General features: G+C 37.0%; 1 protein-coding gene and 1 long non-coding RNA gene across 6 annotated transcripts in view; one reads left to right on the forward strand and one right to left on the reverse strand.

Annotated features, from left to right (window-relative positions):
• nhsl2 (NHS-like 2) overlaps window positions 1-27,943 on the reverse strand; it is a 155,426-nt gene that overhangs the window by 98,821 nt on the left and 28,662 nt on the right. Inside the window, exon 1 of one of the 5 annotated variants that reach the window (XM_073907327.1) lies at window positions 1,411-1,519. The exons of the other annotated variants lie outside the window; for them this stretch is intronic. The gene's annotated coding sequence lies outside the window, so the exon portion shown is untranslated. Of the gene's footprint in view, window positions 1-1,410; window positions 1,520-27,943 lie in introns of those variants that run through there. 5 annotated transcript variants of the gene reach the window in all.
• LOC141375132 (uncharacterized) lies at window positions 16,638-22,989 on the forward strand. The gene is made up of 3 exons (XR_012382682.1): window positions 16,638-19,528; window positions 19,848-20,632; window positions 20,974-22,989. It is a non-coding gene; the product is annotated as an uncharacterized lncRNA (long non-coding RNA).

The raw sequence follows: 27,943 nt of genomic DNA on the forward strand, positions 1-27,943 counted from the left end.
TCTTTTCCCTCTGGCTCAAACAATACGCTGGCTGTCAATCATCGACTCCATACTGAAACTGCTCCAAAGGCTGAAATGCTGGGAATTTGCTGTCATTAGCCAACTGTTAGCCATAAAAGCATGATTGCAAAGCTGTGTTTGTCTCTCACTGTGATACGCTCATGAATAAATGATCAAATCAATTCAAAATACACTATTAACGATTCTTGTAAATTATACAGTATTTAACTGTAATACAATTATGCAATATGCTACTGTATTTTAAAGTTGCATTGTGGAAAATATACTCCTGGAGCTATTAAAAAAGTTTTTTTTTTTTCTGTGAATCAAAACAGTACAAATTAGACAGTATTTAAGTATTTACAGTAAAACGCAGTGTTTAAAGTAAAAAAAAAATGCACAGTATTCAGGTATTTATAGTAAAACAGTATTCACTGTAAAAAGTATTTAACTGTAATATGTATTGTAGTTTACTGTATGACAATTAATGTATTGTACAATTACTGCTACTGTATTTTAAAGTTGCATTATGAGAAATATCCTCTTGGGGATATTCAAAGAGTATTCTTTTAATTCTCTGTAAATCAAAACTATACAAATTACACAGTATTTAAATATTTACAGTAAAATGATTACACAGTATTTAACTATAAAATGATCAGTAGTATATTGTATATATTTTATGCAGTATGTTGCTGTATTTTATGATTGCATTGTGGAAAATATTATATATTATTGGCGCTGTTAAAAAATATTTTAAAATTCTCTGAGAAACAAAATACAGTAAAACAATTACACAGTATTTAAGTATTTACAGTAAAAACAGTATTTACAGTAAAACATACACAGTATTTAACTGTAATGTGAATTTTAGCTTTTTGTATGACAATTATGCAGTATGCAACTGTATTTTAAAGTTGCACTGTGGGAAATATCCTCTTGGCGTTATTAAAACAGTATTTTATAATTCTGTATTTTGTGATTCAAAATACAGTAAAAAAAAACGAGTGAAAAACGAGTGAAACTTCAAAGGCCAATCATAGAAAATACAGTAGTTTACCATTTTGACTGTTTTACCCTAAATAGATAAATGAACAATGAATTACAGGGTAATATGCTATATTTTACAGTAAAGATTTATAATTCTGTAAATACATAGACAAGATTAATTTTACTGTATATTCTGATACAGTATTTTTGCTGTAAGTTTGATTTATAGCAAATTGCTGGCAAACTGCTGCAAAAAGTGACCTTAAATGCATCAGGAAATTGTAAACAGGCAAGAAAAATGCAATAAAAATAGAAAAAAGCTAAACTTTGAAGCTATAGTATCTCATTGTAGCAAGCAGGATTGCAATGATATCGGCTGAAAAGCGCATTGAAAACAAAGTTTACCTTGTCAAGACTCACCTGGATCACACACCACGACCAACCTGACCAACTCCCACAAGACAAAAGGTGAAGGAAATGTAAAAGGTAAGTAGTAGTGTGTGCTGTTCTGCTGAGCTGCTCAGAGGGTGAGGGGTGCAGAGGAACGCATCACGTTTAGGGGCTTAGAGGAGGAGTGCTGGGAGGGACAGAGGGTGGAGTGAAGAGAACGAGAGAGAGAGAAAGAGAGAGCCCTCAACGCCTCTGTTTTTTTTAAACTCATTACAGACTTTCTGAAAACCCCATGAACCGGCCACTGATGGAGGGAACGCCTACTTTATCCCTCCTATCCTGGTTTTGCTCCCTCCTTTCTCACTCGGAGCCGTTTCCCAACAATATTGTGGTGAGATTAGTGAGGAGGGGGCTGAGGCCTCCTAAAGCTTCTCACCACACTGACATTATTGAAGAGAAGAAAGGAAGAATATGGAGGACCAGAGCAAAACTAATTACAGAAAAATCCCAGAAACTATGTGGAGCTGTTGAGAGATTTGTTTACAGAAACTTAATGATCCAGTTTTGCCTTATAGGAGTCTTGGTGGAGGCTGCAGTTTTTTAGATTTAAAATTGAAATTAATAATGTTTAAAAAAAAAGGTGTTATACGAGGAGGTGAAACTCAATACAATCCAAATATGCTAAATGTACAGCAGGAGCAGATGAGATTAGAAGAGATTGAGCGATGACGGATGAGATTAAGATGTAACAGCATCTCTAAACCAGATGTGATGTGAAGTGATGCAGCGATACTCAATAAGAGGTATTTTTTCCAGTTAAATCAGTGACAGGAGATTTTAAACACAGGTTTATTTTAAATTTGAGGTCAAATTAGAGGATGTTAAAAAAAGGCAGATTTATATTGTTATTGTAAAAAACATATGTAATAGTAAAAAAAACTGAACTGTAAAAGATAATTAAAGATATCTTGGTACTCTTTTAGGGTAATAACATTTCCAGCAGACCCCTATATTTTATGTAAAAAATTCCTAAATATTTCTCAGTCGTAAAAAAAATGTAAATATGTTGTTACTAATAATTGCAACAACCAACTGCACAAAGATTAAAATTAGAGATGCATCAACAGGACTTTTTGGGCTGATAGCAGATCCCAATATTGGTGAATTGTACACAGTATGGCTAGTTTTTCAGCATTCAATTATTATAATTTTGCTATTCAGTACTTCTTTTAACAAAATTAACTTTTATATAAATATTAATAAACATAATGAATAAAAGCAGTGCTGTTGCAGTATGCTTTCCCAATGCTGATATTTTGCATATAGACACAAGTATGATATTTTGGTTTTTGCAAGTATTATAGGACTTTGCTTTGAGCAAAAAGTTGGATTATTCAAAAGACGTGTTCATTTCCTTCATTCGCTCAATCATTTTTCTTTGGCTTAGTCCCTTTATTCATCAGGGGTTGCCACGGTGGAATGAACCGCTGACTTATCCAGCATATGTTTTACACAGTTAATTAAGTTTATTCAATTCACTTATAGTCTTTGGACTGTGGGGGAAACCGGAGCACCTAGAGGAAACCCATGCGAACACAGGGAGAACATGCACACAGAAATGCCAACTGGCAGGCGGGACTCAAACCAGCAACCTTCTTGCTGTGAGGCGACAGTGGTAACTACTGAGCCACCGTGTCGCCCTTATTTCCTTCATGTAATTAATAATTGGTATTGGTATCTGATTTTTCATGTTAATGCAACTACACTGATAGTTTTAAATTACTTAAAATCACTAATAAAAATACCAAACATCAAAGTCAAAGTTTTCCATTAACAAAAAAAAGGTTTACTGGTTGCCTTAACACATTATCAACACTATATATTTTAGTCTATGATCTGAACAAAAACTGCAGACTAAGAATGAAAATGTAAATCCACCCCTTAGGTACTGCTAATAAAATAGAATAACAAAGACAAATCTCCAAATTGTTTTAGGCAGTACATGACGGTAAGATGAAAAGGAAACACCATCAAACCATATCCAAAGACATTCATTTCACTTTACATTTATTATATATATACATACTTACACCACCGGTCAAAAGTTTGGGGTCAGTAGGATTTTTAAATGTTTAAAATAAGCTTCTCTTGATCAACAAGACTGCATTTATTACATACACAAATTGTAAAATTGTGAAATGTTATTGCAGCATAAAAAACTGTTCAAAAGTAGTTTATCATTTAATTTACTCATTTATTTTCAGCTTCATTACTCTGGTCTTCAGAGTCAATAATAATAATAATAATAATAATAAAAGAAATAATGACTTGAGTAATCATTAGAAACTAAATATAATAAGAAAGCAGTTATTTAAAAATATTATTTGATAAAAAGAATATTTTTCTCAAAGAAAAAAACATGAAAAAAACTGACCGCAAACATTTCACTAGTAGTGTATAAACAAATCTATGCAGTACTTTTCCAAATTGCTGTAATAAAATGCACATTTCAAGAGTTCATACTTAGCTGATGATTAATAATAAAGCTTGTTTGGCATGCTGTCCCAAAAGAGAGCATGGAGCTCAAGCAATGCTCAAGCTCCTGGCTCCCTCCTGTTTGCAGACATGTCAACTTGGCCAAGTAAAGACTTGAACCAGTGACATTCTTGCTGTGAGGCAACAGTGCTAACCACTAGGCCTCCGTGCCACCATATCACAAAAAGTCGTAGGGGTGGAAAGAGGGATTGTTCAAAACAAAGATGGCTAAGGTAAGATACTCTGGTCATTTATAGTGATTTTCATGCATTCATCATTTATGCTTGCCTCTCGTTAGAAAATCAAAAATTTGACGTGGATTTGTTGACAAGAAGGAGCTCCACCCACACACTTTTCTGATTGGCTGTAATTTTTAACTGGTTTTAACCTGTCTCGTTTTCATATCACATCTGGCGTGGATGGATAATCTTGTGTCATTGCATCTGGTTAAGACACTGTGTATAATGAAAAGAGTCTAAACACTGCAGAGTAGTGATGGGCTGATGGCGTGGGCGCTGCGGATAATCCGTGGGTCTGGTGGTGGGGTAATAAAAAAATATATTATGATTAATTGTGGGTCGGTTGCGGGTGGATGTAGCGGGACATGGCAGTGGACCAGCGAAAAAGCAGACAGTGAGCTTTGCAGAATGGGAAGATGAGACGCCTAAAATAATGGATGAAGTGCAAAAGTAGCCTACTGTTCAAAGTTTCAATGAGAGGAGTCATCAGAGGAAAATCTGCTATCGTTCTGGGAGAAGGAAGATTGTTTATTTCCACAACTGCAGCGCCTTGCGAGGAGAATCTTCATTTCTAAAACAAGCAGTGCGAGCAAACGCTCATTCAGTGCAGCTGGCCGTGTTTGAAGGCAAGACGGAATTGCCCGAATCCAGGCACAGTAGAGGCTATTCTGGCTTTGCACAGTGCAAAGAAAAAGGCCAAGCAAACATAACATAGCTGACGTTTAGGCTGAAGTGGCACCTTTTTATCTTGTTCTTGTATCTGTTAAAGCTCAAATGTCTTATTTTTACTTTCTGTATCTATTTGAAAATGAAGAAAATGTTGTCTAAAGACAAACTTTTGTTTTTATAAATAAATGTTCATTTAAAAACATTTATGGTTAACGTAGGCTACTATTTTACTATCAGAGATGTGCAGTCGCAGATTATAGCTCACTGAATCTGCTGTTAATATCTACGGTGACCTATCATCATCATGCCTAAAACAAAGAATTAAATTATTAAAGTGACGATTGGGTGCGGGTTGAATATGGATATATATATATATATATATATATATATATATATATATATATATATATATATATATATATATATATATATATATATATATATATATATGTATCAGATAAAAAATATGTGTGGGCAGGTGGCGGGTGGATGATTAGTATGAAGCCGTGGATTCGGGTGTCATTTCAGCTGATCCGTGCATCTCTACTGCAGAACATCAATTTAGGCTGCATAAGCATGCCTGCACCATCTGGAGGCAAAACACAAACACAGCCTAATGCAACGAAAACACGTGACCTCTGAGTGAATTATATGAAAACAAGAGAAGAAGGAGAAAACACATTTGAAAGAAGAACATAAGCCTGGGGATTGGTTTCAAGACTAGCTCACAAAATCTCAATGTGTGTGAGAACTCAGATAGTCACCACATAATCTGATCACAGCAGCTTTGTGAGCGCTGCCACTAACGTCCTGGGTGGGCACGGTGGGTAAAGAGTCAATCATGGATGACTTTCCCAACAGCACCAGCACCTGGCCCTTCAATCAGCCTCTCAGTTTCCCAACAGGCAGGAAGAAACAGAGTAACACGAGAGGAGAAGAGAAGGAGAAGGATGAATAAACCCTTACAAATAACGTCCTCCACTCCTCCATCTGAGAGGATTAGAGCTGCTCTAAAGGTTAAAGCTCCAACTTCTGTTTCTCATAGGATATCTGCAGAACGCCTTCACTTTTACACCCCTTCCTTTACACCGAGCTGATCCTGTGACTCGCTGAAATGACATGCTTCACCTGCATCTGTGTCCACACTTTATGTGGAAAAGCAATCTGAGTAAAGCGTAGAGCACACTGTGGAATTTTGACACCTGAGGCAAGTTTTGCAACATTTTCTCTTATCCTATAAACCAAAATCTGTTGTGTTTGTTCACTAGTTTGACATATTTAAAGACTGGTATTTAATAGCCATTGATGGAATTCTTCCAGTGTCAGAAGTTTAAAGGCAAGTCCTCTCCATTCCTCCATTCCTCCATTGGTCTCACGCAATCATGTGATGCGATTTTCTGTCTTCAGAGTTCACCAAACTTAAACTTTGCAACACAGTGAACTGTGAAACTTATGCACGAGCTTGCCTTTCCGGCATGACACATTCGCTTACGTATGAAAAGAAGTCTGAGGCAAAAAGTGCAGTGTGATTACGGCTTTAAGCCCCCGGTCAGATCACACAATTTTTTAGCAAGTTGCAAAAGTCTTTATGTCAGATTATGCTATTTTTTCTTTAAAAAATCTTATCAATCTTATGTGGGTAACAAATGTGCCAGACTACACGTTACTTCATGATTAGTCATCCTGTGGCGTCTACGACAAGAGTTATTTCCCAAAAGCAGTCACAAGTGTTGCTATAACAATATTTCTTATCTTATTCCTTTCAATGTTTATTTTTAATCTTATTTCAATCTCAATCAACACTGATGCTTGCAGGCAACTAATAACTACATTTTTAAGGGCATTCATTGCGACATGGATATGATCAAACTAATGATTTCTTTTTACTATTAAGATATTTTCTTTGAAATTTAAATGTATATTTTCCTGCCATGGGTTGCTTATTAAATCTCTTGCCTGAACTTGCCGCGAGTGCATTAATGAAATAACGATATATTTACAAATTTGCAAATATATGGCAGAGGTTTGTTATACAACAATTACAGTGAAGCATTAATTAAATCCTTATTTTCCACAGTGGGAAACAAATCATCCACCCACAAAAATATAACTTGTATGATTTTCGTTTTGAAAAAATTTGGCTTGGTGTAAATTGTATCTTAATTTGAATGAATCTTTTGTTGGTCAGTTATCTACTGGATAAACAAGAATAACGAATAACATCTGAAGTGAAGTGCTTCAAAACCAGTCATGCTTCAGCGCCAAAGTTAAACTTTTCCTTTTTAATGACAAAATTATCCATTGCTGATGAGTTTCATTTTAATTAGTTTAATCAAGACATTTGAATATGTAGAAAATGCTCCTACAATTTATTCACAGCACTGACGTGTTTCCAGATTACCTCGGAAGAACGAACTTGCTCAAAAGACTAATACAACTCAGAAATTCGTTGTGAGAATGGAGATGTCTGCATATCTGTGCCAGTCTATCAACTTTGCATAAAACACCTTAATATTTTAGAAAAGGTGAAGTTTGCATAGCCAATGCTATTCCACCCACAACTCACCCATAAATAAATGGGACCCAGGACATTTTTAGCTAAATCTGTGGTCCTTGATTCGTATAATCCAAGTCAATGGCCAGCCGTGTTAGAAATTAAAATAAACACATACAAACAAGTTCATATCAATCACTGGGGTCGTGATGATGCGCTGGGATATTATGAAGTAAAAGGTCTGTGAAAGAAATTGAAAATTACTTTTTTTTTATTAGCTTTAATCCATAGTTTTAGAGTTTGGGGTGTGTACATAAGAAATATGCCAAAATCAGTGGATACAACACCTGTCAGGCTTGTCTGGATTTCATTTACATTTTTTTTATAAATAATTCTTTTTGAATTTGACAGGATTGTAAGATTAGTTTAAAGTGACTTCACAAATTATTAATTTTTAAATTATTAAAAACACATCAATTCGTTTTGTTTTTGGCTTAGTACCTTTATTAATCAGGGGTCGCCACAGCAGAATGAACCGCCAACTAATCCAGCATATGTTTTATGCAGCGGATGCCTTTCCAGCTGCAACCTATCACTGGGAAACATCCACACACACTCATTCACACAGCACACTAGGGACAATGTACTGTAGCTTACCCAATTCACCTATAGCACATGTCTTTGGACTTGTGGGGGAAACCCACGGCAACATGGGAAGAACATGCAAACTCCACACAGAAATGCCAACTGACAAATACTATTTAGAAACTTCCAGACTGACGTGTTGAGGCTTTGTTGAGGTCAAATTTGGGCCCCTCTCCTACAAAAACACACAACTTAACAGTAAATCAGACAACAGAAGCCAAAAAACAAACCTTTTTGCTGCACCGACATCACTTTCATGGTCAAAATAAATGCTTTAGCCTGTTTTTGTTAAAAGAGACTGATCCACAGCATCACCAAATGTGTCATGGATTAATGATGTAAAACATGTCTTTCATACATTTTAAAGAGAACTGACTGCCATACAAGCTGGAATGAATGACCATTAATTGAAATCCAATATTCACAATATAGCTTGTAACATGTTCAAACGGTGTGACCAGTTACTATCATAAAATTGTATCAAAGTGAAAATGTGGGTTTCCTCCGGGTGCTCCGGTTTTCCCCACAGTCCAAAGACATGCAGAACACGTGAATTGAATAAACTAAATTGGCAGTAGTGTATGTGAGAATGTGAGCATGTATGGGTGTTTCCCAGTACTAGGTTGCAGCTGAAAGGGCATCCGCTGTGTAAAACATATGCTGGATAAGTTGGCGGTTCATTCTACTGTGACGACCCTGGAGGAATAAAAAAACTAAGCTGAAAGAAAATGAATGAATGAATGAAAATTTGTCCTCCAGATATGCAAAATAATATGGTCAAAAACACTGTGCCACCTAATAGCTATTCCTGACAAATATATGTGCCGTTCTAATTCAGTTGTTTCATTTGATTTTATCAAGTTAGTTTTGAAGAAATATAATCTTATTTTCTGTCATCAGGATGTGGCAGCAACGGCAAATTTTTCTGCTTAGGCAAGCACTTCGCAGACACTTTAAAACTGACACTTGCGCCGTGGCTGCCGTCTTGTCAAGTGTGATAGATGAATGAATTATTAACCAGATTAAAAATCCCCACCTGCCACTGAATTTTATACTGCAGTCCAACAAACAAAAAGTTAATATTGCACAACTTGTTTGAGACACAATATTTCTACTTTGTTTTTAGGCTTTTGCACCCAACTATCAGCATTTCAGCTCTTTGACAGTCAGTGCTTTTTAGCTGTTTATGAACAAACCACTTCTATGAATGATTTAGCTAATCACTTACTGTATGAAATAAAGTCAGTTGTCTCCTATTACTGGTGTGACAACATAACCTGCTGGAAGATTAAAAAAGTCCCACAAATTTAAACCAACAGCACTTACAAACAACTGATCATCAATAATCACTCAAATATACACAAGGAATATTACTTTTCTTAATGTTTTTCAACAGTTTTTAATTTGAGATAAATTCAAAAATGCTTCAAATCTTATTAGAAATATAGTTTGTTTTAAAGGGGATCTAATAACTTTTATAAGTAGTGTAAGCACATTTGTGTGGCAACAGTGTGTGAATACAACCAGCCTCTAATGGTAAAAATAATAATAAAAATAATAATAATAATTCATTTTTTAATTACACTTGATAAAACTTTTATTGAGGTTCTCCCTTTGTACTTGTTACAAGAGGGGAAAAGCCCCGCCCACTAGTGACTATCTCACCCTAATTAGCATAAACAGCCCTTAGTGAGAAGCAGGCGTCTACCATTAGTTTTTACGTGCTGAAAATAATGTCAGCGACTAAGAGGATTTTAATTGTTGAGTTTTAGGATGCACAAATGTTTGAGATACTTCTGTTCACATTTTCACTTTTTTACAGAGATAACATTAGTTCTGACTCCTGATTAATAAAGGAACTAAGCCGAAAAGAAAATGAATGAATGAATGAATGAATGAATGAATGATAGTCCTGTTTTGAATATGCTGGCTATGGTGACACACTGTACACACAAGCATTTGAAGCCCCACCCTATTTTAAAAAGAGCACAATCTCATTTGAATTTAAAGTGACAGTCACCAAAACGGTACAATCTTGATCAAAACCTAAAAGGGTCATTTTCAAAAAAGTATAAAATTATATTTGTGAGGTATTTTGAGCTGAAACTTTTTAGAACCACTCTAGAGATATCAGAGAAATGTAAACCACTGCAGAAAGTTCTAACCAGCAGGTCCATGTAATTTACAGTACAGTTACTTAATAAATAACCCACTGTAAATTAAAAGAGTTAACGTATGCTTTTTGTTTTCACAAGCTTTGGAGACGTAACATAAATTTGGCTTTTAAATATTAGGTTACCTAGAGCTTTCGCCATAAGGCTGTGTTCAAAATGAAATCAATGTTAACAAAGTGCACTGTTAAGGGAACACAATTGTAAACATCAAAATCGCTAAAACTGAACAGTAAAATTAGTTTGGAAGCAAATTACACTTAAGAGAGATGACCTTAATGCTTTTTTATTTTTAATAATTCAAACTTTGAATGTTAAAATGTTTTAAATGAATAGGGCATAGGAGGGATAAGTGGGAATAGAACACAGCCAGGAACTATGTTTATAACTACAGCTCCAGAGGTGTAGTTGCGAGTGCTCAAGTTTATGATGCAGTTTGCGAATGTTCGTTAGAGCGACAGATTTGAGAAACTGCAAATCAACAAACTATGTTTGTAACGACAGAACTTGTGACCTTAATTGGCTAACCATGTTTTTGGGAAATGCACCCCTGATTGGTATTTTAAGCTGAAACGTTAAAGACATTCTGCAGACACCAAAGGCTTATCTTACATTTTGTAAAAAGGGTCAAATAGGTGGCCTTGAAAACAGAAAATAAAAATCATACAAATTATTATTATATTATTCATGTTTATTTGATAGCATGCAAAATGTTTATTTAACCTGCATTTTAAAAAAGATGTGACTAAAAACATTACTATAGTTTTATTTTTAAAGAAAAAAACATACTGTGGACCTCTTGATTTGAGCACAGCGCTGGTCTGCTCAGACCTTACAAACAGCACAACAGTTCTGATGGAGAGCTGTAGGCGGAGCTGCGTCTTGGACAGCGTTTGATGTAGAACTGCGTCTTATCTTTCCAGATCCCAAGAGTCATAATAGAGGAAAGAGAAGAAGGAACAAAAGCAGCATAATCTCTCTCATTTCCTGTTATGTTATTGATAGCAAAACGTGAATGCACACTTGCAGACACGTTTTTGTAATGTGTTTATATATAATCACATGTATGTGTGCATGTTTGACCTCAGTCTTTTGCATCGCTCGTGGTGAGACAAATACATAGTACTAAAAACACAATTTCTTTCACAATTTCATGCACACATAATCCCTTAAAAGGAAGAGAAAACTCTATCCCTTGAACTATTTCAACCTCCTATATACCACTAAGGCTAATGCTATGTGTATTTTTCTTTCTTGATTTCTTTCTTTCTTTCTTTCTTTCTTTCTCTCTGCATCTTTCTCTGATTAGTGTAAACATCAATGCAGACGCCTAAATCTCTCTCGGTTAAAGAAGGTTTCTCTCCAAGGCCTGAGGCCAGTGAGTCTGCTCTTCCCCCGAACTCTCTGTACATGAGAGCTTTTACAAATGTAGGAGGGTGAAGCATCCATCGGTTACGCCAGGTGCTTAATTAGGCAAAGATTTAAAATAGAGACCATAACAAAGTTAAGGGGACATGAGTAGGGCAGACACAGGCAGATCACGCAGAGTTCACAGTACTGATACACAGAGCTGTTCTTCCCTCTAGTGGATGTGAATGAAACTGCAAATTTTGTGCAATTCATGTTTATTACTATTAAGCCTCGCAAAATTAACCATGATTTTATTTAAGCAATGGTGAAGTCATCCCTTTTTTGTAGTTTAAAAAGAATACAGTTTTACTTCAAATGATAATGTAAAGCTATGGATACTGTATAGTGAATTTGGGTTTTTTCATAAGTAACTACAAATTAGAAACAAACTTTTAAAAATAGGGAGAGTAACATTTTTTAAGCAATTGCTGTATGCTAGAAAGTTTAATCTTATAATTTATTATTCTGAAGAATTTCTTATTTAAAAATTAAGAAATGAGCAATGCAGAAATAAAAGTTTTGAAAATCTACTTACCCAAAGTTCTGACACTTCAAAAAAGAAGTCATTTAACCTTTTTATTCACAAATCGTTAATGAGCCAAAAGGCTAGGTTTGTACTCGCGGGTCAACAAAAAATGCATTTCCCTCATGAAATAAAATTTGAATAATTTTTAAATCATAATGACTTACTTTCTCATTACTGTATAATGAGATATTTTCTCGTAATAATGACAAAGTTTCTTATAATAATGACTTATTTTCTCGCATTAAGGACTTAAAAAAAAATCTGTTAATAATAATATTATGAGAAGTCATTATTACGAGAAAGTAGAACATTATTATGAGAAAGTTTCTCATTATTATGAAAAAAATTCTCATCATTATGAGATGTTAAGCAGTTATTATGATAAAATATCTCATTATTACCAGAAAAAGCTTTATGGTATGTTCACACATACGAGGAATTTGCTTTCGTGACAGAGATTCTACAGTGCAACAGAATTACAGAGACAGGACAAAAAACATATAATAAATATATTTTAAAAATAGAAGTAGTGAATGCTAATATAGTAAGAAAGTCAATGTTATGAGAAAGTAAGACATTATTTTGAGACAGTTTATCATTATTTTGAGGTTAAGTCATTATTATGAAATAGTAAGTCATTAATAAGATAAAATAAGTAATTTTAATCGAAAATTTTGTCATTACGAGATGTTAAGTCATTATTGCGAAAAAAATATCTCATTATAATGAGAAAGCACATCAATATTATGAGAAAGTTTCTCATTATTATGAGATGTTAAGTCATTATTATGAGAAAATAAGACATTATTTTGAGAAAGTCTCTCATTATTATGAGATGTTAAGTCATCATTATGATAAAATAAGACATTATTAAAAGAAAAATTATCATTACGAGATGTTATGTCATTATTACGAGGAAATATCTCATTATGAGAAAGTTTCTTATTATTATGAGATATTAAGTCATTTTTACAAGAAACTAAGTCATTTATTTGATAAAATAAGTCATTATTATAAGAAAGTCCTTAATACGATTAAAGTAGTCATTATTATAAGAATCTTTGTCATTACGAGATGTTAAATCATTACAAGCAAATATCCCATTATAATGAGAAAGTAAGTCATTATTATGCCTTGCAAATTATTTTATTTCATGGTGAAAACGGACTTCCACAGTTTTGTGGTCCAAGCAGGGGAAATAATTCAACAACTTTACAGCAATTCTATTCATTAAATCTATTCATCCATTTCTGTCATGAAAGACTATATTCATTTCATGTCAGTCGTTGTTGCTCATTCAAAGGTGGCTTTTTTTCATACAACACCATCAATCCCTTCTGAAGGGCTTGACAGAGAGTAATGTGTGTCGGGATGCTGCTTTCAGCAAAGACAGAGAGAAGCCCTTTTATTACGTATACTAATCAACAATTGTCCAGTGAAAGGGTCAACCAACAATATGGTAGGCAAAATAAGAAGTAAACATCAAGAACACAAGTACTCATATTACCAGTTAAAACAATTCACTTTATCCATACTGTAAACACACCTGAATTTGTGTTTAATGCCTCTAGGTGTGATACAATTAACCACACAGAACAAATACCAAACCACTTTAACACATTCCTCAAATAAACAAAACGACCTTCAATGCACTATAAACCGTCTTATATTTATAGATAAACACAGATGTGCATTTATTTGGAAATGTATTTCTCTTACAAGTCAGACCTGCATCATGACATGGGTCCATATGCTGCAGAGGTACACATGTACAAACATCCACATACGTGCATATATACATATTTCAAATTTGAAGACAATTGCACTAACCTGTTAAGACGGATCAATAGATGCAGTAAAAATACAGTCCAAAAGTACGCACACACATACACACACCGTATTACATAGGAGACTAGAGTTTAGAGAGAGACTGAGAGAGAGAGGAGGAGTTAGGCCTCCTGCACACACACACACACACACACACACACACACACACACACACACACACACACACACACACACACACTTTGACTGAGCTGTGCATCGGCTCCAGCTGGCCTGTCTTTCAGTTAAGCACTGGGCTGATCTGTTCCCAGTACATAAAGATGCCACTATCTCCACTCACAACTGCCTATAAACTCAATTAAGTCTGTCAGACACTCTCTCTCCTCCTATATCCGTCTCCCAGACTCCCTTTCTTTCTCCACTAGAACCAGATGAGCTAATCTGTAACATATATGTTCAGAACTGCTTTTCCCCCTCTCTGCTTCTTTATAACCTTTAATATTTGCCCTCACTTTAACCCAGAAATGCTAATTGTAATTGGGCTCAATTCACATGTCTCATTTTTTTAATCATTTAGCTGATCGCTGGGTATGGTGAGAGCACTTTTATTAGCTTAGCTAAGCTTAGATCATTGAATTGGATTAAACCATTAGCATCTCAAAAAAAAAGTTACTAAACAATGTAACTAAAGTAGAGTCAAGCTTATCGAACGTTAACTTTTTTATTATTTATGAGTGAGATGCTAATGGTCTAATTCAATTCATGATTTATGCTAAGCTAAGCTAAAAGTGCTCCAGTCAGATCTGATCATCTGAATTGATTAAAAAATGGTAAAACTTGACAGTTTAACTCTATTCTGTTAAATTGGTCTTTTTTAAAAATCATTGGAGTGTTCCATACTGAACAATTTTGAGAAACTGAATCAGTTTTAATTTAACTAAATTATGACTATGAGCATTCTACCTTTACACTGCTTCATGTCTGAAATGCTGAATATGTTTCACAATCGGGGTGACGCGGTGGCGCAGTAGTTAGTGCTGTCGCCTCACAGCGAGAAGGTCGCTGGTTCCAGCCTCGGCTGAATCAGTTGGCATTTCTGTATGGAGTTTGCATGTTCTCCCCGCATTCGCGTGTGTTTCCTCCGGGTCCTCCGGATTCCCCCACAAGTTCAATGACATGTGGTATAGGTGAATTGGGGAAGCTAAAATTGTCCTTAGTGTATGAGTGTGAATGAGAGTGTGTATCTGTTCCACAGAGATGGGTTGCAGCTGGAAAGGCATCAACTGCGTAAAAAATAGGCTGGATAAGTTGGCGGTTCATTCCGCTGTGATGACCTGAGATGAATAAAGGGACTAAGCTGAAAAGAAATTAAATAAATAAATGGATGTTCCACAATCAGAAATATTTTTGAGTTTTTCTTCATTTCTTTTTCATTATTTCTCCATCTAAATAAAGCTGATTTGACTCAATCTACATTGCAAAAGTGCTTTATATAAATAAAGATGACATTGCATTAAAAGAACAACAGAAAAAATGCAAATGTCCCAACTTCTAGAATTTTACTACACCACATAAAGGCCTACAGTTTTTTCCTTTCTAATTCCATTGATCTCATTTAATCTATTTTGATTACTCTTCTATGAATACTGTTAAAGTGAATACTACAATCAGGGAGCCTATAAAATATTTAGTGCACATTGGAGGTCTGGTCTATTTTAATTTGGTAAAATATTATTGTTTTGAGAAATAAACTCAATAATATAAATTCATAATTTTGTAGAGCATGAAAGAGGAAAAATTTGCTTTTTCAAACTAGCCCCAATGTTCAATATCGCATGAAATCGACGTGAATAATAAAGAAGCATTATTATGTTATCATCGGTAAATCTCCTCCAAAGGCCAGAGGGCGCCCTTGCATGGGAACTCCAAACACACACACAGAAGAAATCCAGGAATTCCTCAGTGTATTGCAGTAAAAACAGTTTTTATTTATTCAATTTATTCTGATATGGACTAACAGACTATCGGTCAAGATGACCTGTATCTGCTACTTTTCATTATGACTTTTAAATATGTGTGCCTCTGTTTCCTAGCAAGTTTATGTTATCAAAAACATAACTTTCTGTTGGCAAAAAACATATATTTACTTCAGATGCCACAAAAAGCCTCTTTTGACACTCGACCCTGCCACCTAAAATTAAAAAAAAGCAAACACCCTACTGTGATAGGTTTTTTTTTTTTTGACCCTTTAGCAGGTCCAAATTTTTGTACTCAAAGTAATTAATTGCTTTTTCATTATGATATTATCATTGTATTTAATTCAACACAGGCTAATTCTGAAAACATAGCCCAATATACATTTCTGGAGATCGTGAATTATGTAGCCAGAAGTACGTATGGCTGCATACCATACCATTTTTACCTTGAAAACATGGTAAAAATCAGACAAGGGCTTTTCTTTTTTTGGATTGCTTTTAAAAACACTGTTGGTTAGGTTTAGGGAAGGAGTGGGAGGGGCAATCTGTGGTTTTTAAAACACGATTGGTTAGGTTCAGAGAAGAAGGTGAGTGGTCAGTCAATTGGCCAGTCAATCAGTTGACTGCAGCCTCTGGTGGATTTGCGTGACAACAGCAGGCTTGAATGGAACTCGCGAGAGAAATTTGAGATCTATAAAAGTGTACACAGCGGCTTGTGAAAAAACAAAATGTAAAAAAAAATTAATAAAAAAAAAACTTTGCTCCTGGGACATATTTGCTTCTCTACAGAAATGTATATAGAGATACTTTTCAGAATGAGCCTGGGTTGATTTAATTATTTACTTTGTCAAATCAAATATTTTCAGGAAAAAAAGTGCATTACACTTTATCAGTCAACAACCAGATCATATAACAACAGAAAGAATGTATAAATGTTTTGTTCATATGAAAACTGAGAGCAGATTCATGTCTGCATAGTGCACTTTATGAAATGGATCCTAAGGAATTTAAGACGGCAGTTTACATTCCACCAAAGTTTCTCACATAATAATCTAAACCTGTTAATCCATTGGTTATTGCAGTATGACACACTCAGTGTAACAGCTAAATTACTGAGCAACATTACACATGTACTGTATATGGGCCCAAACACACACTGATGTTATGATGCTAACACTTCACTCTGACCTACAGCTAATGGAGCTCATGCTGATTGATGCTCTAAAGACCGTATTGTATGTGCGTCTCCCTCAAACTGGCCAGAGGGCAAACTGACAAAGACTTCCCTTCCCATACACCCACTCGCATAACCCTCTGTCACCACCATTAAATCTGACACTGATCTCTGTGCGAGAGTCAGAGATTCCACAATAAGGACATAATTGAGACTGAGACACTGCACAGATGCGAGAGACACACAAATATACACGACACTCATTTCACACAAATAGTCTGCAAGGCATAACTTGTAGCCTAAGCATCCACCATCAGCTTTAACAAGCATTTAATGTGGGATTGAGAGGTTCAGCAGGGGTAAGTGGCCCCTACTGGTAGAAGGTGAAGTTTACAGTTCATAAAGCAAAGAGCAAATTTCTGCTGAGATGTTGAGATGTCAAATTAAAAGTGAAAAGATGTCAAGTAAGATTAAAGTCTCAAAAACTTTAATATTTTATAAACATCGTACAATAAAAATGTTTAACATTCCAGAATTTACACTGCAAGAATTATGATTAATGTTGTTGTTTCAAATTGAAAATGTTAATTTACTTACTTTATTCTCGTGATTTTCTACTCGTGTGATGATATATGAAACATTTTGCATATTATGTATACAAATAAAAGAGAATGTCTGTTTTCAAATATAGAAGCCATTGGGCTTTTTTATATTTAATTAAATATAAAAATAATACAGGCATCACGGTGGTGCAGTGGGTAGCACATTCGCCTAGGCAACAATGTCACTGGTTCAAGCCCTGGCTGGGTCAGTTGGCATTTCTGTGTGGAGTTTGCATGTTCTCCCCGTGTTGACGTGGGTTTGCTCCAGGTGCTCTGGTTTCTGGTTTGAATGCAAGAGTGTATGGGTGTTTCCCAGTGTTGGATTGCGGTTGGAAGGGCATCCGCGTTAAACATTCTGTATGCAGGATAAGTTGGCGGTTCATTCCGCTGTCTCTACCCTTGATTAATAAAGGGACTAAGCCAAAAAGAAAATGAATGAATGAATGAATGAATGAATGAATGAATGAATGAATGAATGAATGAATGAATGAAAAATAATATTTTAGATCATTCAAATCCACTTTGTTTTGTTTTGTTTTTTGGATATCGGATACATTTTTAAAACACTGATATGCTGATGCAGCTATTTTTTTATTCACCAAGGATTTTTTTTAATCGACCAAAAGTGAAAAATTATAATCTCACAATTAATTTCTTATGTGGAATAAATGTTTGAGTTGAAATCAGTAAATCAGTTTTCATAGAATAATCCAATATTAAAATTGCATACACACACACAAACACACACACACACACACACACACACACACACACACACACACACACACACACACACATACACATATTTGCATGTACAAATCAGAAAACGTTGGAACAGTAAGGAAAACGCAAATAAAAAAGAAAGTAGGGATTTCTAAGTCTACTTTGACTTGTATTTCATTGCAGACAATAATTACACAAAATATTTAATCTTTTGTCTGGTCAACTTTTTTTTATTACTTGATATACGTCCTTTCCTGTCATTCTTGCAACACATTCCAAATAAAGTTGTGACAGGAGCAGTTTAGGACTAGAAATCAGGTAAATGGTTAAATAATGATGTGATTCGAAACAGGTGATGTCAACAGGGGATTGCAATAATGATTTGGTACAAAAGCAGCATCCAAGAATGGTCTAGTCCAGGGGTGGCCAACCCTGTTCCTGGAGAGCCACCTTCCTGCAGATTTCAGTTGCAACCCATATCAAACACACCTGCCTGTAATTATCACGTGGTCTTCAGGTCCTAGTCCTAGGCTCCTAGTTAATTGGATCAGGTGTGTTTGATATGGGTAGCAACTGAAATCTGCAGGAAGGTGGCTCTCCAGGAACAGGGTTGGCCACCCCTGGTCTAGTCCTTTAGAAGTAAAAATGGGCCGAGGATCGCCAGTTTGCCAACAAATACATGAGAATGATTGAAATGTTTAAAAGCAGTTTACCTCAAAGAAAGACAGGAAGACATATAGGCTGCTTTTACACTGCAGATCTTGATGGTCAATTCCGATTTTGTGACTCTATCTGATTTTTTTTTGATGACCTGCTTAAATTATCTTTTAAAAGTGACTCATATTCGATCATCTGCAGTTACACAGCAAACGGCAAAGGTGCAATGACCAAAAAAAAAAAAAAAAAGAGCGGGCGCTGACTAACAGATGATAATTAAAGTGTGCTATTTTTTTCTATTCCTGTATGTAATCTGTTTGCAGCTTTTGACAAGCTGTTTTACCATAGTTAATGACAGAAAGGTTCTCATTTGTCCATTTTCTTTTGATATAGGCTTTTTGTAAATCTTTAGGCATCTTAATGTAATGTCCATGGCATGATTTATGCACGTGATGTAGCTATGCACTAGTTTTATATTAGTTTATATTTGTTACATGGCGGACATTGCACTCTCTCGCTCTTGTTAACATGCTTAAATACCTGTGCTATTTACCTTATTCTAAAATGCGGAAGTGCGCCTGTTTTCGCGATTGTCTTAGAACTTCCGATTCAGTCGCCTATGGGAGAAATGACTAGGAATAATAAACGGCAGAAAATGGCCAAACTATTTGCTCAACAAACAAATGTTTGCATGACTACACAGACCAAGTAGCATAATATAATAAGAAAATATTAAATTGCAACATTAAGCAGCGTAACGAGCAGTTGTTAACGTCAAAAAATGAATGGAAGTGAATGTGACCGGAAGTCGCGAGACAAAAAGATTCAAATGGCAGCGCCCACTCGTCAGCTGAGAATAAGGTGAATATGATAATATGAAAGCTGTTTAAGTCCTTGTGTATGAGATTTAAGCATTGGGACTCTGCTGAAGTTCGTTCTGAAATGAAAGTGTCAGACTTGATGTCAATCGCATTGACAGGTAAAAATCAGATCTACCTGCTTACACTGCAGACACGAGAACACAGATCCAATTCATATTGGATAAATTTCCACATATGAAAAAGGCCTGAATCTGATTTGAGTTAATCGCAATCCATTTGATTTGTTCCTGCTTACATGTATATGAGCCATATTCGATCTGTGCCACATAGGAGAAAAAAATCGGAATTGACACTTGAACAGTGCAGTGTAGATGTATCCTTAGATATTTCACCTTCAACAGTGAAGAACATCATTAAAAGATTCAATGAACCTGATGGAATTTCACTGCATAAAGGACATGGCTAAACTGAACAACCGTGATCTCCGATCCCTCAGGCGGCGCTGCATCAAGTATCATCATTCATCTATAAGCCATATCACTACATGGGCTCAGTAATACTTTGGCAAAACTCTATCAAGAACCACAATCTGTAGTTACATCAACAAATGGCAGTTAAAACTGTACTGAGCCAAAAGGAAGCCCTATGCTAACAGTATCCAGAAGCGCCGTTGACTTTTCTGGGCTTGGAGGCATCTGGCATGGACCATCACACAGTGAAGAATGTGTACTGTAGTCAGATGAATCAGCATTTCAGGGTTCTTTTTTAGTAGAAATGGACGCCGTGTCCACCGGACCAAAGGAGAAAGGATCATCTAGACCAGGGGTCACCAATCTCGGTCCTGGAGGGCCAGTGTCCCTGCAGAGTTTAGCTCCAACTTGCCTCAACATACTGCCTGGGTGTTTCAAGTATACCTTGTAAAACCTTGATTAGCTTGTTCAGGTGTGTTTGATTAGGGTTGGAGCTAAAATCTGCAGGACACCAGGAACAAGTTTGAAGACCCCTGATCTAGACTGTTATGAGCAACAAGTTCAAAGGCCAGGCACTGTCATGGTATGGGGTTGTGTCAGTGCCCTCGCAAATGTAACTTGCACTTCTGTGATGCACTATTAATGCTGAAATGTACATAGAGATTTTGGAGCACAAAATGCTGCCTTCTTTCCCAGGGATGCCCATGCATGTTGACAACACAATGCAAAACCACATTCTGCACACATTACAAAGTCCTGGCTACAAAGAAAAAGCATACAGGTACTTGACTGACCTGCCTGCAGTCCCAGCTGAATGTGTGTTACATCTTAAAGTGCAAAATGTGACAAGGAAGACCACAATTTGAACTCAAACATTTATTCCAAATAAGAAACAATTTGTGAGGTTAAAATTTGTGACTTAAGGTTGATTTAATACATCAACAGTAAATCAACAACAGTGTTAACAAAAATTGATATATTATCCAAAAAAAAAAAAAAACAGAAGAAAGTGGATTTAAATGATCTAAAATATTATCGTTATGCTTTATTAAATATAAAAAAACACTATGGCTAAGCAAATGCCTCTTTTTCTTTGCAACAGTGATAGACAGAAAATATTTTGAGTGATATGAGAAGCTGAGTTGGGTTAACCAGCAAAAGAGAATAGAGCCGTGACCTCAGCGCACCATTGGGAGGTGTGTGTGGTCAGGGAAAAGCTCCTAATGTGAGCCTGAAGCATCCAAGATGAGCGAGCGTGTGCCAGGACAAGCAGCCAGCCCGAAGACTCAGACTCAAAGGACGAGCGGAATGAAAGGCACGTAGTGAAGCAAAAAACATAGGTTATGAATTCATCCCCTCGCAAAGAAGAAAACATTTCAAACAATGAACGGTTTTAAGAGAGGGAGACGTGCACAAACCAGTCCAAAGCCTCTAGTGTCTGAAGTAATCTTTTCCATAGTCTACTAACACTAGACTGGGTGGTCAGCTATGTCCTCTTAACCTCAAAAATCTCCCCAAATAAACACAAGTGATCTTGGAAAAGTATTTAATAAAAGGATCTGGTGCCCCTTGTGCCCTCTGCTTCAAGCCTCTTAGAGAACGTAAACAAACCAAACAGCGAAAGAAACCTGATTGACTTATTATACAGAAGAAATGGCCATAATTCACTGCAGACCATAATGATAGTGGAGACTTCATTTGCTCTAAAAGAGATATTTGCAAACAGTTCAACAGCAACTCAATAGCTGGAACGGGCTGATTTTAAAGGAAAGGAACAACAAAGCAAGGCTCAGGGGAAGAAAGAGGGTGTGAGAGAAATATGGAGCGAGCGCTATTGCTCTGGAATGGACGCCTAGCTGAGATAACTATCAACACTGTGAGAATTTTGTGCTGGAAAAGAAGGAGCTGTGTTGGAAATGGTTGCTTCTTTGTTGTCCACATGACTGGATTAATACGAACATGGAAAGTGGAAAACATCTGCTGAGCATTACGAGCCGTCGGGGGACGCCCATGCACCTCTCGCGCCTTGGAGCCTCACAAACACACGTGCAAAAAAAAAAAAAAGACACACATCCACTCGATCACACTCACACAATCCACACGGTGCTCATTTCCTGCCCGGAGACCAGGACCAGGCCGTAAGCACCAATTCTACACTCTTACACTAAAGTTTCATCCATAGAGGCTTTTCCACATCAGCATATAATATAATACAGTAAAACATAAGCACGCCATCTGCACACTTATTCAAGCAGATACTCGATCAGCACTAACTCGCTGAGGAATGTAAAACCAGCAAGGACAAAATGGAGAGGATGACATCATAGCGAATGGAAGTGCTTTAAAGTGCTAGATGATGTAATTGCAGGCACGAGTGTTGAGCATCAGTTCACAACTTGGCTCATAATGTTTGTTAATGTAATTAGACAGCATGGAGTGGGGCTGCAGGTGATCTGGCCAAAAAATTGCTGTATTTTTTGGCTGAATTGTGATCTATGGTGCATATTTCTGTATTTTTACTTTTTTTATTTGGATAACAAAAAAATCTGCATTTGTTTTCAACCCAGGCTCAACTCTTTATTATCTTGAATGTTTCAAAATGTAAGATCCATTGCAACAGATATGTTTGGTTGAATATTTCAGATGACAAATCCACTAAAGGGTGCTGTATAGACTTCTGTGATTTTAAAATCTGTTCCTTATGACAGTATCCCCAACCCTCGGGCCTTGGACCAGTACCAGTCCGTGGATGAATTGGTACCGGGCCACACAAGAAATCATTATTTCTGAGTCTGAACAATCTTTTATTTTGAAAAATGATCATATTCTCTCTTACATCTCGGTCAGTTGAGTGCCAAAATTTTACCTACAAGCTAGAAAAATGAATGAGTAAAAAACAAACGTCTTTGGAATGAAAGGCCCAGTGAAGGAGCCGCAAACTTCCAAGAAATGAGCCCTCAACCCATTTGTCAACAAATCAGGTGCATCTAGTATGTCTGTGAAAAAGATCAACTGCCAGTGTTGCCATTTATTTCCAATGAAAAGTAGACCACCAAAGGACGCTGTCGACTGACTGACTGAATGACCAATCGACTGACCCACCCCCCTCCTTCCCTAAACCCAACCAACAGTGTTTTCAAAAGCACCGACTGACCATCTCCCACCCACTTCCCTAAACTCAACTGACAGTGTTTTCAATAGCAGTCCAGAAAAAAAAGCCCTCACCTGATTTTTTCCACATTTTCAGATTTTACCACATCCTTACCCTGTTATTTACTTGTTTATTTTATTTTTTGGCTTCTGTTTTTGTATTACCTGCTTTCTGGAACCATTCCTCACTGGACTGATCCGTCATGGTCAACACCTCTGTGTCTCAAGTCCACCAATGTACAGGGCGAGCTAACTGGACAAACTGGTAACAGCAGGAAAGCTGTCCATATGAAGATAAGTTATCAGCTGGTAAGCGAGAAAAGGAACGGCGTCATACCGCCCCGTAGCATTCGTTTTAAAACAAATGAACCTCTGGCTACATAGTGCGCGCTCCAGAAATGTATATGGGGTACATTTTCAAAATGAGTCTATGTTGCAACTACAGGAGACTCCCAGGAAAAACAGAAGTGTTGGCAGGTATGGTTATCAAAGGATTGTGATTTCTCATTTTGTAAGTGTTGTTTTATTTGTATGCATTTTCTTAACTCACAGTGCATTTTGAGCTCTCTTGAGCTCAAAATTGCAAGTTTATATCGATTGCAAGTTTATATCTCACAATTATATTACACAAACAGACATTTTAGTGGTGCTCACATCAAACTACTGTATATCAATATAAATTCTATTGCCTCATACCCTATTGTTTATAAAAAATAAATATCAAAATTTTTCACAAACTCAACATACCTCACATTCATAACTAACATCCTATACACTATACATGCAGCTACTAAACCCTTATACAGCAGGTGATTCACATCAGGCTTCCATCCCACTGACTTTCTGAAAGGAGCTGATTGGCTGAGCGTGAATGCGCAAATATCCAAAAGCGAGCAGATGATTCAGACTCTCTCTGTAGACGTGTTGTCAGATCTGACTTCCTGTTAGGATGTGTTTGTCTTATCTAAATATTAATCACGATAACAGAATCCAAAAATCTGCAGCAAGACCCACACTGGGCACATACTATTGAGTCTTGTCAGCAGGTCTGGGGATTTAGCTATCCCAGCATGCCTGTCAATGTCGTAGCATGGCACTAAGGCGGCAGAACATTCTCAGCAGTTACCTCTAAAAATAAACAACAACGACAACAACAAGCGATGGGGTTAGCACCGAGCTGCATCTGCCAAATATGAGCTAATACCATTAGCCAAGAGGGCATAAAAAGACAAAAACGATTTACAGTTACCTCAGCAAAATACGAGCAATTTAAGAAGCTAAACCACCGCAACTCCTGAAGCACATCTATAATGCAAATCTAAACCATCCCAAGTTCCCTCACTAATTTAAATACTGCCAGAAACATTTAGAGATTGAAAACACTGTTATGCTCAGTAAAATCCTCTCAAAGCACCACCACACATCTGGCCAGACCTCAGTGTTTATAAAGACTTACACTGAGTAAAGCAATGCTCCCAGACTACATAACCTACTTTCACTGCAAAAGTTGGCAGCCAAAGTCTGACAGTTACTTTAGTGTAGATTGGTTTACTTAAATTAGGTTTGAAATCATTAATCAGCATTATTAACAACAATGAGAAAAAATGTGGACATTTAAAAAAAAAAAAAAGATAAATCTATTAAAGAGCCCATATTATGGGTTTTTGAAAATTCCCCTCCATGTAGTGTGTAACACAGCTCTAAGTGAAGTGAAGTATCCAGCTAAGGCTTAAATCTGTAAGAGTACAGTGTTTAAAATGGTTGATTCATTTATAAAAGAGTCGACTCATAGTGCTTCAAACGAGTCGCCTTGATACCGAGTCATTAGGTGTTTCGCCATGACGTACGAACGAAACCAAGTTATTCACGTGCACGCGCAAACCCAGGAGATTTCAAACCTGAGGCCCCGCCCTCTGACGCAGAAACCCAGACACACACACACACACCCACAAACACACGCACACAAACATGCCGGTCGATTGAAGTCACACAGCAGATGGATATTATATCGAGTCTCTACCCAAAGATGAAACCTCAGCATTATAACCAAGCAGTTGGAAACTACTGGAAACTTCTGGAAGCAACATGCTACAAAGAATACTTCATCTGCGTTTGTTAAAGGAAAGATCAGTAAAGAGTAACTTACTGATGGACGTCAGGATGGGTTTCTTCCTTCATTTCTCAAGTGTAAGTACGTGCGATTAAAGTTGTTGCCTCGTTGACTCTAGCTTGCAAATGTATTTAGTTGTGATTTGTTACTTGTAACCGCGTGTACTGTATCAGGTTAACTGGCTATATTCTCTTATCATGTGCAAAGTCACGTTAAAAACGCGACGCGTGCTGCTTTGTTTATGGAGCTTCGTGGTAGAGGTCTGCAAATTTAAAATAAATTTCCGAATAAATCGCGGGAGCGGTCGGTAACGGGTTTAATTTGGGACGGGAGCGGGCTGTCTAGCAATATCACGGATATTGCTATGCGAATGAGAAAGAGAGAGCTTTGCCTATGTGTCTGCTTGGTGCTTGTGTGTGTGTGTGTTAGTGCGCACGTGCGCGTATGAGAGAGAGAGAGAGAGAGAGAGAGCTTTGTGTGCTTGGTGCTGTGTGTGTGTTTATACAGACAGCTTGGCTATCTGGACTGTATAGCTGGGTGATTTTTGGTTGTGTTCTGCGGGATCGGGCGCGGCGGGCAGAAAACGGGGCGGGTTCTCAGGCTAAAACCTGGCGGGTGCGGGCGGAAGCGGGAGCGTTATCGTGCGGAGGTGTGTGTGTGTTTTTGTGTGTGTGTGGCAGCTAAAATCCACGCCTACACTATCGAGCGTGTATGAACTGTGATTACTTTTTATATTGCTGATTAGCTATTTGGCATTTCACTCTCCGACTGAAGGCAGTCGACCAATCGCGACAGACTGTCATCGGTCCAATCAGCGCAGATTAGCTTCGCGCTAAGGAGGGGTTTGGGAACAAATGAATCACTGGACGATTCATACGGGAGTCGCTGGGATAATTAGGTAAAAATAAATGCAGATTATAAGACCATGAAAGTGTTTTTTGCCCTTGCATGCATAATAGACTGTTGTTGGAGACCCTTACAACCAAGATATGACCCTATTTCATGTATAATATGGGCTCTTTAATAATAATAATAATAATAATAATAATAATAATAACAATTCCTTATATCTATTCAACACTTTTCTGGACACTCAAAGAGCTTTACACATTAGGGGGAATCTCCTCATCCACCACCAGTGTGCAGCATCCACCTGGATGACGTGACAGCAGCCATTTTGCACCAGACTACACAGTCAGAGAGTCAGGACCTCGGTTTAACATCTCATTTGAAAGACAATCCTCACTGACAGCGCTCACTGAGCAGTATCCGCTTGTTAAGTGATGACGTGTTGGTGACAAATGTAAAACTGTTTCCGGGTCCAAGCCGCCACTCATTTGAGTTGAGAAATTATTTGTTTATGATCACTTTTTATTCATATCACACATAAAAGTTCACGACAAACAATCTCTGGGCTGGCTGCATCACAAATACCAAAATGTTAACAATTTATAAAAAAATGAATGACTTTCTGGCCATCAGATATTAGGCATGGACATATATATTGCGATCGTGGTTTTCGAAAGTATTAAATGGCTTTGTAAACGCTTATAATTACCACTTCATGAGTCTCCCTTATACATTTGAATTGAGCTCTTGGACCCGGAAGCCGCTTCGTGTGACATCACACTTAACAACCAGATAGTGTCCCCGTCACTATACAGGGCCAATAAGGACCCACACAGACCACATGTTGAACGCCCCTTGCTGTTGTCTCACTAACACCACTTTCGGCAGCAACCTAGCTTTTCCATGTGGTCCCCCATCCAGGTACTGACTAGGCGCAGCCCTCCTTGGCTTTAATGGGCAACCATGTGAGAGTTGTAAAGAGCTAGCTGCTGGCTATTGATTTCTTTTGATATTCATTTTTTTCAGCTTAGTCCCTTTGTCATTGTTTGGACTCCATTATAGCTTTCATAATATCTTCGTTATTTCCATCTGAAGTTACTGCTTCGTCATCATCCTCGTCAGGACCGTCACCAGCTGCCACGGCGTTTCTTTTTTTTTTTTGTCTTTTTTGGCACCTTTGCGTTACATTTCACTTCCCTATACTCTTATATTTGTGTTGCTTGACTTTAGATGCAATTCTAGTTGGTATTGTAGGATTGACAAATCGCAAACTAGCAGCAGAGCTAAAAAGTTTTGACCTCTCAGCACCTCGCCATAATCGGAAGTTTAGTCCCTTTATTAATCTGGGGTTGACAGAGTGGAATGAACCGCTAACTTATCCAGCATATGTTTTACACAGCAGATGCCCTTCCAGCTGCAACCCATCTCTGGGAAACATCCATGCACACTCATACACAACAAACAATTTAGCCTACCCAATTCACCTGTACTGCATGTCTTTGGACTGTGGGAGAACCTGAACGACCCGGAGGAAACCCATGTGAACATGGGTAGAAC

Source organism: Danio rerio, chromosome 7 (genome assembly GCF_049306965.1).
Source record: "Danio rerio strain Tuebingen ecotype United States chromosome 7, GRCz12tu, whole genome shotgun sequence".
NCBI lineage: Eukaryota > Metazoa > Chordata > Actinopteri > Cypriniformes > Danionidae > Danio > Danio rerio.